This window comes from Prionailurus viverrinus, chromosome F2 (genome assembly GCF_022837055.1).
Source record: "Prionailurus viverrinus isolate Anna chromosome F2, UM_Priviv_1.0, whole genome shotgun sequence".
In the NCBI taxonomy this organism is placed as follows: Eukaryota; Metazoa; Chordata; class Mammalia; order Carnivora; family Felidae; genus Prionailurus; species Prionailurus viverrinus.
This window is the reverse complement of record NC_062578.1, coordinates 38,012,729-38,024,397: the sequence shown is the minus strand read 5'-3', so window position 1 is coordinate 38,024,397 and position 11,669 is coordinate 38,012,729.

Here is an 11,669-nt window from a genome sequence, read left to right as displayed (position 1 = left end):
CCAGACTTTTCCACCGATGCCTATTTGAACTTTTTCCTTTTGCTTTTAATTACCCTCGTGAGCTTTGGTAATCAGGCATCCGCTCTTCGCCATATGCCATATGTACTGGCCTAATATGGAAATCTAGTTCTAACTGAAATAAACTGCATGGTTGGTGGCCTCAGTAGATGAGCTTGACCTAGTTTCATGTTGGAAATTTCACTAACTGATCTGTATATCTGTCACAGTCATGAGAAGATCTGATGACTATTTAGTTTTACCAAGGCTTGGTGTCACTTCCTCATGAGGACTCATGACAGTCAAGGCTAATGACTTCAACGTAACTCATTTCCAAACCATCAACAGCTCTCTGAATGACAGAGGGCTGTGGCAAGTCCTCCCATAGCCCACCTGACACTGTCCTACAAGCTTTATCTGACCTTCCTCAGAAACTGTCCCATAAGCAATTCTCCCGTTCAGAATTTTGAAGCAGCCACTTGTCCCACATCCTTTGTCGATGTCAGCTGGAACATGTTTTTACTGAGAAGAGGTTCATTATTGCCATCATGTCAAGGAGGTACCAGGCTCATGTGTTACGCATGTGCAATGACACGCACCTCTCATCACCACACAAGCACCCCGATGCATCCTGAATTCCTAGGACATGTCCTTACCAGGTCTACCTTCTTATCTTCCCCATGGCAGTTCCACCTGCTCTGTTTCTACTCAACACTACTGTGTACATCTCATGACTTTTCCAATGGACTTTTTGAACTTTAACACTATGCAAAGCTCCATGCCTGTAAATGACAATCCTTGCCCTTCAGGAACTTACATTTAGGAGAGAAAAGACATATGCCTAAGTTACCATGATGCAAATCAGTTGATTGTGTGCTGTATTAGGAATCCTAGCAAACCGCGACCACCATTCAGAGGAAAAGGTCTCTGACTGGAGTGGAAGAAAGCTTCATGGAGGAGGTGGCATTCTGAGTGCAGATTTGAAGACTGGCTAGGTTTTTTTTTTTTTTTAAATTTTTTTTTCCCAACGTTTATTTATTTTTTGGGGACAGAGAGAGACAGAGCATGAACGGGGGAGGGGCAGAGAGAGAGGGAGACACAGAATCGGAAACAGGCTCCAGGCTCTGAGCCATCAGCCCAGAGCCCGACGCGGGGCTCGAACTCCCAGACCGCGAGATCGTGACCTGGCTGAAGTCGGATGCTTAACTGACTGCGCCACCCAGGCACCCCAAAGACTGGCTAGGTTTTGAACCATAAGTAGAAGAGGGGGTTGGCAATCCAGGCAGAAGAAATATTCAAGCAAGTGCAAGAAGGTCTGAAGTTATATTGTTCAGAAGACAGCCGGCAATTAAGTTTTGACCGAGAAAGAGAGTACTGACAACTAGTACATGCAGCTTAAGTCTGAAAAGACATTTTAGGGTCAAACTGAGGCATGCTTTGATTTTCCAAATTAAGGAGTTGAATAAAATGAATTAAAGTAATTTAAGTAAAATTGCTTTTTAAAAAATAATAAAATTACAATTAAAGTATTAACGGAAGTTATAAGGGGGACATGTCAGGATTAGAGTTTCAGAGATTAATGTGATAGTAGAATGCAGACGTGATTGGTCAGCAAAGATGGGAAAATAATGAGAAGATTACTGAAACAGCAGTAAACCTCTGTTATGGTTATATGTTGGGATGTAAAATGAGTGAGCATAACAATAAAGGAGCATAAAGTAAATTATGTAAGGGGCGCCTGGGTGGCGCAGTCAGTTAAGCATCCGACTTCAGCCAGGTCACGATCTCGCGGTCTGGGAGTTCGAGCCCCGTGTCGGGCTCTGGGCTGATGGCTCGGAGCCTGGAGCCTGTTTCCGATTCTGTGTCTCCCTCTCTCTCTGCCCCTCCCCCGTTCATGCTCTGCCTCTCTCTGTCACAAAAATAAATAAACGTTGAAAAAAAAAATTAAAAAAAAAATAAGTTATGTGAGGAACACTGAAAAAAATATTTCAATGTCGGGCAGCCAGCGAGGTGTTGAGATACTTGATAGTGACTTAGAAAAGAAATAGTGTCTTACCCCTTTTTTTGCCTCCTGTGCAGCCTCTATCATTTTGTTTTGCGCATAATAGGTATTTGATAAATATGGAATCAAGAGGCTCTAAATGATAGGCCACGAGCTGTGCATAGCAGAAAGTGCATGAGCCCTTAGTGCTTGTACCTATTAATATCCGATTTCACCATGTAGGATGTTTCTGGGTTAGCTAGACTTGACTTCGTTGCCGCTAATTGAAAATGCTGGATTTATAACCCCTGGAAATTGAACTGTACCACCATACTATCAAAATGTTATCATTGTGATTCTTCTGTAATTGTTTCCAAATTTGCAGAGTATGCCATCGTTACTTTTAATCCTTATTTTTTATTTACAGAAGTAATGCTTACTTGTAACAAATTCACAGAATACAAGAGCATATGGAATAAGGAAAACAAATTCTGATGCCCCTGGAAAGCTGGCCGGTAACATCGTGAGTCAAGTTTGACACTGAGAGAGGGCACACCTCTTTTAAAAGAGTAGTGTTTCTCGGCTCCGGCCATTACAGGGCCTGGGTTTCTGAATCTTACTGTTTAAAAAGAGATCAGGAAATCCAGACTTTCTCAGGAATTCTTTTGATTTTTAAAACCTTGATTCTCAGTCTCTCTCTCTCTTTCTCTCCCTCTCTCTGTCTATATGTTTGCGTGTACAAAATAAATCTGCTGGTTAAATCTAGGCTGATAGGTCACTAGTTTGTAGTCTCTGATATGAAGTAAAAAAACGGAAATCCTTCTGTCCTCTAACCTCATTTCCTATAGATATGCATGGCTAACGAGATGATGTATGTCTCCAGAAACATGTTACACCTACTATTCTGTAAATTGCTTTTTGAAGTTGACCATAGTTGAGTGCTTGCACACTCTAGTATAGGTAGATCTTCTTCGGCACCTGTCTCTTCCTCTTTTTCGGGCTCAGAGTTTTTCATTGTTAGGATTACATAATGAAATTACCTATTCACCTCCTCTTCAGATAAATTTATATTATTTCCCCTTTTTACCCATTACAATTGCCAACAAATGGATACCTTAACAGATATGTCTTTGTTCTCTTGTGCCAACACAGATTCCCAATACTCTGATAGTTCTGGGTGGGTCAAAAGGCATGCCATTTGAAATATTAATAGGTTTTTCCAAACAGTGCTCTGAAAATGTACCTAGAACATTAGAGAATGCTAGCTCTCTTATCTTTTTAAAAGACCAGATATAATCTTAAACCTTTTCTCAGTCTGATTAGAAAGGTATTTGACTACTTTTTAAGGGGGTGAGGTTGAGCATCTTTCCCTATGTTAATTGGCCCCTGTATTCATCAATAAATTGCTTGCTCATGGTTTTTGCTCATTTGCCTATTACCTTGTTTTGTTATCAATTTGTAGGAGCTTAATATTTTTCCCGTCCTGTTACCTTTGGGCTATAGTTCACATAGTTTACCCCTGTGCTGTCTTTTCACTGTATGGAAATTTTGATCTTTTATGTAACCAAACCTTCAAATCACCAAATATTTCCTATGTGGCTTCTGGGTTCTGTGTCACACTTGGAAAAGCCATTTCCTCTTCAAGATTATAAAAGTAGTGACTTACATATTTTTTGGTAGGGTATTATATACGTATCTATATAAATATTGAATCCATATGAAATTTATTTATTCTAAATTATTAGAGTAAGCATCTACTTGTTTTTACCTCAGATGGTCCAGGTGTTCAAATGGCATTTATTTGGATCACAGTTTTGAAGTGTCATCTTTCCTATATAGGAAAGCTACTATTATTTATACCATCTTTTAGGGGGACTATCTCATCTAACAATTATTTTTAAGCGGATAATTTCAGTTCCCCATTGAGGAGGAAGCAAGCCGTGAGTTGAGCTGCCACCGAAGGATGTTGAGGTTTGGGCAACCTCATGTGTCTCTCTAGAAGTTTGCTCAGAGTAGGCTGTGGTTTTCTGTGACCTATTAACGCTTCACAAAAGGGAAATGAGGTGGGTTCCCAATACTCTGAAAACTCTCAGGACCAGGTAGTGTTGATAACTTACATTTTAAAGCAAATTACCTACTAATTGAAAATAAATTAGGATGTTGGCATGCATTCTCAAAGGGACGGCCGCGCTCAATTTAAAGGTCTGAGGAAGCTGTTGTGAATGATTGTATTAGGAGGCATTGGTCTGGAGTGTTTGTGATGATTTGGCACTTTGTTGAGGTAGAATTTTTAAAAATTAGTTGAACTAATTCATTCCACCAATTGGAATCAATAAACATATGTTTTATACGTAGCAATGGGATCACATTAAAGGGTGAGAAACATCGAGTCCTTTTGTAAGTGAATTCTAACAAATATTTCCTGTAGCAGTAGTACCCATTAAAATTTTACAGAGTTTTATAGTTTACATTATTCTTTTATATATTAGAGGTCATTTAATCCCCATAAAGTCCCGTGAGATGGAAAATGAGGCTCTAGTGTTATCCTTGCTTTCCCAATGAAGAGACTGAGATTTAATGAGGTTAAATGAGCTGTCCAAATTCATATAACTCTTAAGTGATAAGGTCAGGGTTTAGACGCAGGTCCCCTGAGGCTTCTGCCAAAGTGCACTTCAGTCCTCTCTGCCGCCTCCCCAAAGAGCCAGTATATTGTAAAATGAGATGAACTATCTCAACCACCTTGTCTTTGACCCTGGATTTCATGGTTGTGCACCACTTATCTGACCTTAACGTTGCCTGGGTACACCCAAATGCTTCACCCTACAAGTCTAAATATTACCTTTCTACCACGGCCAATGAAAGATTTCATTAAATTCCTCCAAGGTATTTGGTTTATTTTTTATATCCATTGACATTATGCTAAACAATTGTGTCCTATATTATAATCAATTTGCAACATAACTCCAAAAGAGAATGTTCAGTTTTTACAATCCTATGTTCAATGAGGTCTCTACCCTGCCATTTTAATGACTATTTGATGTTTATAAAGATTTGACATTTTTGTGAATTTTAAAATCTAGAATATCTTTAAAAGCATCTCTGAACTTTCCATAACAATCATTTTTTTAAAAAATTGTGAGCCTGTAGATCTCTTTCCTGTCCCAAGTGCCCTCTTCCCTGGTGAAGAGGGTCTAGGATAAAAGAGGGTAGGTAATAATGCATTAATTGTATCTAAAATAGTCAGTACTTTCTCCCCCCAAGAATTTTCTATGGATGTCCTATTGATGGCAGGGAACATACTTTTTTAAAAAATTGGGTCAATCAATCTTTTGTTCCAAATTCTTAAAATCAAAATCTTCTTAGTAAAACAGTACTGTCTTTTCCTGTATGCATTTATTTAGTTAACTATATATTGAACCTTTCAAAAAATGCCTGAGATCTTAGTATGATCCTTACTTCTAAAGTACTCATTTCCTCTTCTTTTCCACTCGTATCCAGACCCACTCTTGTCTTATCACTATTTCCTCCCAATTCTTCACCAGATCCACAGAGCTAACTCATTTCTTCTATGCCATCTCTACACAGCGAAAGTGCCAGATAATATGTATAATTAAAAAGAGTGTATCAAGTATTTCAAGTTGAGGAATAGCATAGATGATGACAGAACACTTTCTAAGGATTACCTGTAAGCTTCTGTTTTGTGCTGACTCCTGTCAAGCTTCAATAATTTGGATGGTGAATAAAGATAGCATATGACCTAAAATTTAGTAATCAAGGTGTCATAAAAAAATACCCTTCTGTGAAACTCTCATAAAGTTCTACTTAAAGAAAGAAAAATCCAAATATGATATACTGTGTTCATCACATTTTTCAGACTACGTGCCAGGGTTTAAAACAGAAAACTGTCAATCCAAATGATGGTGGATGAAAAACCTCTGTCTAGACCAGTAACTGCAGTGAAGACAGAGGATAAATGCCACAGGAACCCCAAGCATAGAGTCTCCTAACCAAAGCCATCTGTGTTTCAAGCTTATATCTGAACTTCTTATGAAATGGGGATACGTTTTCAGGGTATTCTATCTCTAGCACCTCAGGGAAGATATTGTCTTCATGTACTAACCTGTCTATGTAGGAATGCATGAAATATTCACAAGTCTTCTGACGTAATACCCTAGCAGCTGTGTAATTTTCTCTTATTTCTATGAGTTGTTTACTGTTTACTTGGTTAAAGAGCAAGATATTACCATAATGAGTCAGAATGGCATATTCCCCTGTTACCAATAGAGAAATCTCTAAAGGTTTGGTTTCTTAGCATCACTTTTTGCCTGGTAATTAACATTAACAAGAATGCTTCGGAGTGCTTGAGGGGGAGTGATGTTAGAAATGTACCATAAAAGGTTTTAATTAAACATTACTTTGACATGATCATATACCCTGTTTAGTTCTCCACCAATAAAATACGGCAAGCAGTCTGTAACAATTAGCATTGAATTACAAGATTTTTCTTCATTTTAGAAAAGAGGTTGCTCCAAATAATTATCCCTGAAATATATCGGCATTTAGTATGTAGCAGGAACCACACTCAAAATCTAATGGGCTAGAAAATGGTTATTTATACCCATTTATGAGCTAAGAAACCTACGGTTGTGCAAGGTCACAAAACTAGCGAACAGCGGGGAAAGGATTCAGTCCAGGTCTATTTTAATTTAGACTTTGATGTTTAGTCAGGCATATAGCTACAGAGGAGCAGAGGGAGTATTTGGCTTCCCCTGAACATATCCTATAAAAGATGTATCTTTTTAACAAGAACATTAGAACACTATGTTGATATGCCGGTTGTTAGGACTATGAAAGCAGCGGCAGTATGAACATAATAGAGTCTGAACCCGGCAACAACCCTGGTTTTAATCACCACACTGTCATGCTTTGGCTTCGCAGGATACTGTGCACGTCATCATGAATACCTTCTGTTTGCCTGCCTTATCTCCCTACCCATTACCTGGTGATTTGTTAATTACCTTGTTATTGATTATTTATTATCCGGTTACCTGTTTTCTAGATTTAGAAGTGTCCTAGAAGTCAGACATCAATTAAAAAAAAAACTTCTCATATTCAGAGAGGGAATATGTGGTCTTTGTAGAATCCTTGAATTCTATCTTCCCCGCCCCCCACAATAATAATCCTGCCTTCGTATGAGGATGTCAGGAGGTCGTAACATGGAGTTACTTTTCCTGCTAGTGGTGGTGACTGCCCCTAGATGTAGCCCTACCCTTTAACGTGCCCTATTGTCAAGTATTTTTAGGACACTTGGTAAGATTCAGCAGGGTAGAGATGCTCGCAAATGATCTTGCGGTTTTGGGCTACCGCTTTAATGAAAAGAGTATGGATGTAGCCACACAATCATCACTATTGGAAAAAGACTTCAGAGTGTTCCTCATAGTTAGAATCTTATTCAGTAGGTTATCAACAGCAAAGATTTTCTGCAAACAAGTAGATGATGGTGCATGGTCAGGAATTACAGACAACCCAGACCTTGGCAAAAGCTTCAGTAAGACATTGGGCAAAGTTGCCATCTTTTCAGTGAAATGTCCCAGGTCTAAATTTGTGTTGGGAGAGCTCATCTGCAAATAAAATATTTTTCCCACATCATCTTGGTCTGTTATGGGTTTAATTGCGTCTCCAACAAATTCAAATGTTGAAACTTTAATCCACAGTGACCTTAGAACGTGACCTCATTTGGAAATAAAGTCACTACAAATGTAGTCTGTTAAGACGAGGTCATGCTGCAGTAAGGTGGGCTCTTAGTCCAACATGACAGCTGCTTTTATAAAAAGGGGAAACTGGGCACAGAGATATGTACACAGGCCATGCGAACGTAAAGACAGAGATGAAGGCAATGCGTCTATAAACCAAGAAATACCAGATTGCCCTCAAACCACCAGAAGCAAGAAGAGAGGCTTGAGGCAGATCATCCCTCACGGTCTTCAGAAGCAATCAATCCTGCCGAAGACTTGATCTTAGACTTCTGACAGTAACTGTCTGTTGTTTGAATGACCTCGTTCATGATACTGTGTTATGGCAGCCGGAGCAAACTAATCCCTGAAGTTTCACAGAAAGATCTTCATTGGTTTAGGATTAAATCCATTTCTTTTTGCCTTCAGATTGTTGAAATGAAGAATGTTCTGTTTAAATAATCCTTTATACGGTATAACGCTATTGTTAAAGATACCAATATGCTATGATAAAGACCATTGTAATAAACTCCCATGTGAGTTTAGCTGGGAAAAAAGTTTTGTCTTAGTATGCTAATATTTATGCTTTCCTTCTTAAAAGCGTATCTCAAGATTCTTCTCTTTTTACTCTGGCACGCGGAGAGCTTACAACCAAGTGCATTGCCCCAAAACTGTAATCAAAGTGTATAGTCCAAAAGCTGAACTTGTGTAACCTAAAAACATCTACTCTCTTTGCTTCTTTTAGATGTTTTCTCTTGTTATATCCTTACTTTTCATCTTTCTTTAATTAGTAAGTCGTTTTAAAGCCTTTCAGAAGTGGAAGAAAAAGCAATTTCAGTTTTTAAGCAAATAAACAGTAGTATATGCCCTCTAGAAATTAGTCATGATTTATGATATTTCCAGAGAAATTGGAATCCTTAGCTGGAGAGTCTTGAGTGCTAAATAGCTATTAACTCAGAAAGACAAAAAAGTACGGAGGAGGGGCTCATGCCCATTCCTTTGGGATACAAGAAAACTCTTGTGCAAGCACTAGCAAAAAGCATCAAAGACCCCAAATTTTCCCATATGGTGTTTGGCCAGTTTACCAATAGTATTACCATATACGATTGGTTCATGGTAACTACGTAAGGCTTATCTTTTTTTGTGTAAATGTTGAAGTGAGTAGAAATAGTGCAAGACTGAGGTCTCTAGGAAGAAACGAGAAACAAGCGGTCAGAAGAGGAGGGCTAATGTTGGATAAAGCCTACACAGGGACGCTCAGTGAGGTTTATGGTGGCAGTGCTGTCTGTAAGCAGACATCTTGACGTCAAGATGAAGCTAGTCAATGAGTCAATACTGAATATCAGTGAGGTCTTCAGTCTGGTGATACAAATGATAGGTTTCACCCTTGCACCAAAGGCCACAAAACCAGAGACAAAAGAATTCCAGAAATTAAGAGCTTTGGTAGTGATGTCACAGAGCATGTGAGCAGGGAGGATGGCATGGGATGCAGAAGTTTATGTGAACCTTAGCCACTCTCCAGATGACCAAACATGGCGATGAACAGGGCACAGGGACAACACACCCCTGTATCTGTCAATGGAAGTGGAACTTTATTGCCACTGCCTACAGCTAAATGTCCATAAACTGTGCCATACCAACTCCTTGTTATACCCCCTCTCCCTCTGCACCTGCGTTTCGTGCTATTTGAACAGCCATGAGTTCTAGGCTCATTTATAATCTTGTGTAACCCTCACAATAACTCTACAAAAATAGATTTTATTTAACCTTGCTGTAAGGTAAGGAAACTGAGGCTCAGAAAAGTTAAGCGCTTTCACTCTGGCACCCAGAAAGCTTTCGACTGAGTGCATTGCCCCAAAACTATAATCCAAGAGTATATAGTCCAAAAGCTGAACTGTGTACCTAAAAAAATGTACTTTATTTGCTTCTTTTAGGTGTTTTCTGTTGTACCCTTACTTGCCTCGTCTTGATTTAATTAATTAAAGGTAACTCCTTGGCTGGTGGGTGGCAGACCTAGAACTCAAACTTTAAGGTCTGTAAGAATTTGAAGTATTACCACCCAGATGTTTCAGGGAAGAATCACTGCTATTCACAGTGCTAACTCAATCGTTGCCACTGCTCAATTTGGACATGTCCAGATTCAATACTGCCTGATACATTTTGATTCTTTAGGAATAAAATATTTACAGCCTTCCAGAGAATTTCCTGTCCCCCTTTCCAGCCATCCTTGTCACTTCATTAATGTCTCCTATTCTTTCTGTCTGTAATGCTGTTGACGGTAGGTTAGCTCTGGGTACAGGGACTTTCAGGAAAGGACAGAGAATTGTGTCCACTTGGAATCAGCATTAAGTATGATTTCTGAGTTGGACTCGGCATCTCAGGATGATCGGTCTTGTCTCAGAGTGACCTGGTTGTCTTGCCCTTTTGCAAAGTTGAGGATCTGGGGTCACAGTTGTCTAGTCTGAATTTGCTTTATTCAGGAACTTCAACAACTCTAGGCTCACACAAAGGACAATGACAGAATGGGTCTTAGCATCACAGGGCATATGGATCTACCACTATACTGTTCCTTCTTTCTTTTACTTTATATTATGATATTTCAGTCCAGCAACTATATTGATGCTCATTCTAGCAGCTTGAATAATGACCACTTATGTCCATGTCCTAATCCCTGCAAACTATGAATGTTACCTTCTATGGCAAAAGGGACTTTACAGTTGTGATTAAATTAAGGATTTTGAGGTGGAGAGAGATAATCCTGGATTATCTGGATGGGCCCTAAATGTAATTACAAGTGTCTGTATAAGAGGAGTAATAGGGAGGATTGACTGCAGAAGAAAGGTGAAGGTGACAGAAGCAGAGATTTGAGGATACCAAACTGTTGGCTTTAAAAGTGGAGGAAGGGGCTATGAGCCAAGGAAGGCAGAGCATGAAGCTCCAGAAACTGGAGAAGGCAAGGCCAAGTACCCTCCCTCAGAGCCTCCAAGAGGGGTGCCACCCTGACAACACCTTAACTTTAGCCCAATTTCAGACTTTTGACCTCCAGAATTTAAGAAAATGAATGCGTGCTGTTTTAAGTGCCAGGTCATTTACAGCAGCTGTAGGAGACGAAGGCACTCGTATTTTGAATTTTAAATAGAATGGGCCCCACGTATTTGAAATGCAACCATCGTTTTTATCAAGAACCTTTCAGAAAACAATAACTTCTTTAGAACATTCCATTGGGTTTTGCTAATAAAAGGCTGGAAGCCCAGTAATGGGACTTAAAAAAAATTATGCATTGCCTCTTTCCAGGAAATTTGTGAGTTAATGTGGGTCACGAACTTTGCTTTTTAATATTCTTTGCTCATTTGGCATAATATAGCTTGGTGTCCTTTGTTTACAAGAAATAGTAGGGAGAGTTCTTTAGTGTCTTTGACAATATCCCCCCACTGACCTTTTAGCACGGAGGGTCAGGCCGCAGAATGCAAATGCCTTCCCTTTGTAGATTTCATCTTATTCTCTTCTGTACACCAGGTCTGGACTAGCTGCTGATTTCTGGAAAAACGCCACTTTGGCCTACACAAAGGTGAAACAGATGAAAGGTTATCAAAGAATGCCAAATAAGCGTGCAAACTTACCATAGTCATTTTTGTGTTTACCTGGTAAGACAGAATATTACTTCTCTTTTCCCAGCACCTTCCTCATAGGAATTTATATTCAAAACCTCTTATTTCAATTAGACTTCACAAAAGACCTTTGGATTCAGCTACTTTCCTTTTCAAATTTCACTCTCAGGAGAGCGCAGCTAATGATAGTGGATTGGTGTGGTGAATATTTTAGAGAGGTTCTTAGGCTCATGACCCAGTTCTGGGGCTGCTCGGATTTCTGGATGCTGCTTGGAGCTCAGCCAAAGTACCTTGAAGCCACTTTCCACTTAGCTGTGGTGATTTCAGGGCCCCACGGCCCTGTCTCATCTC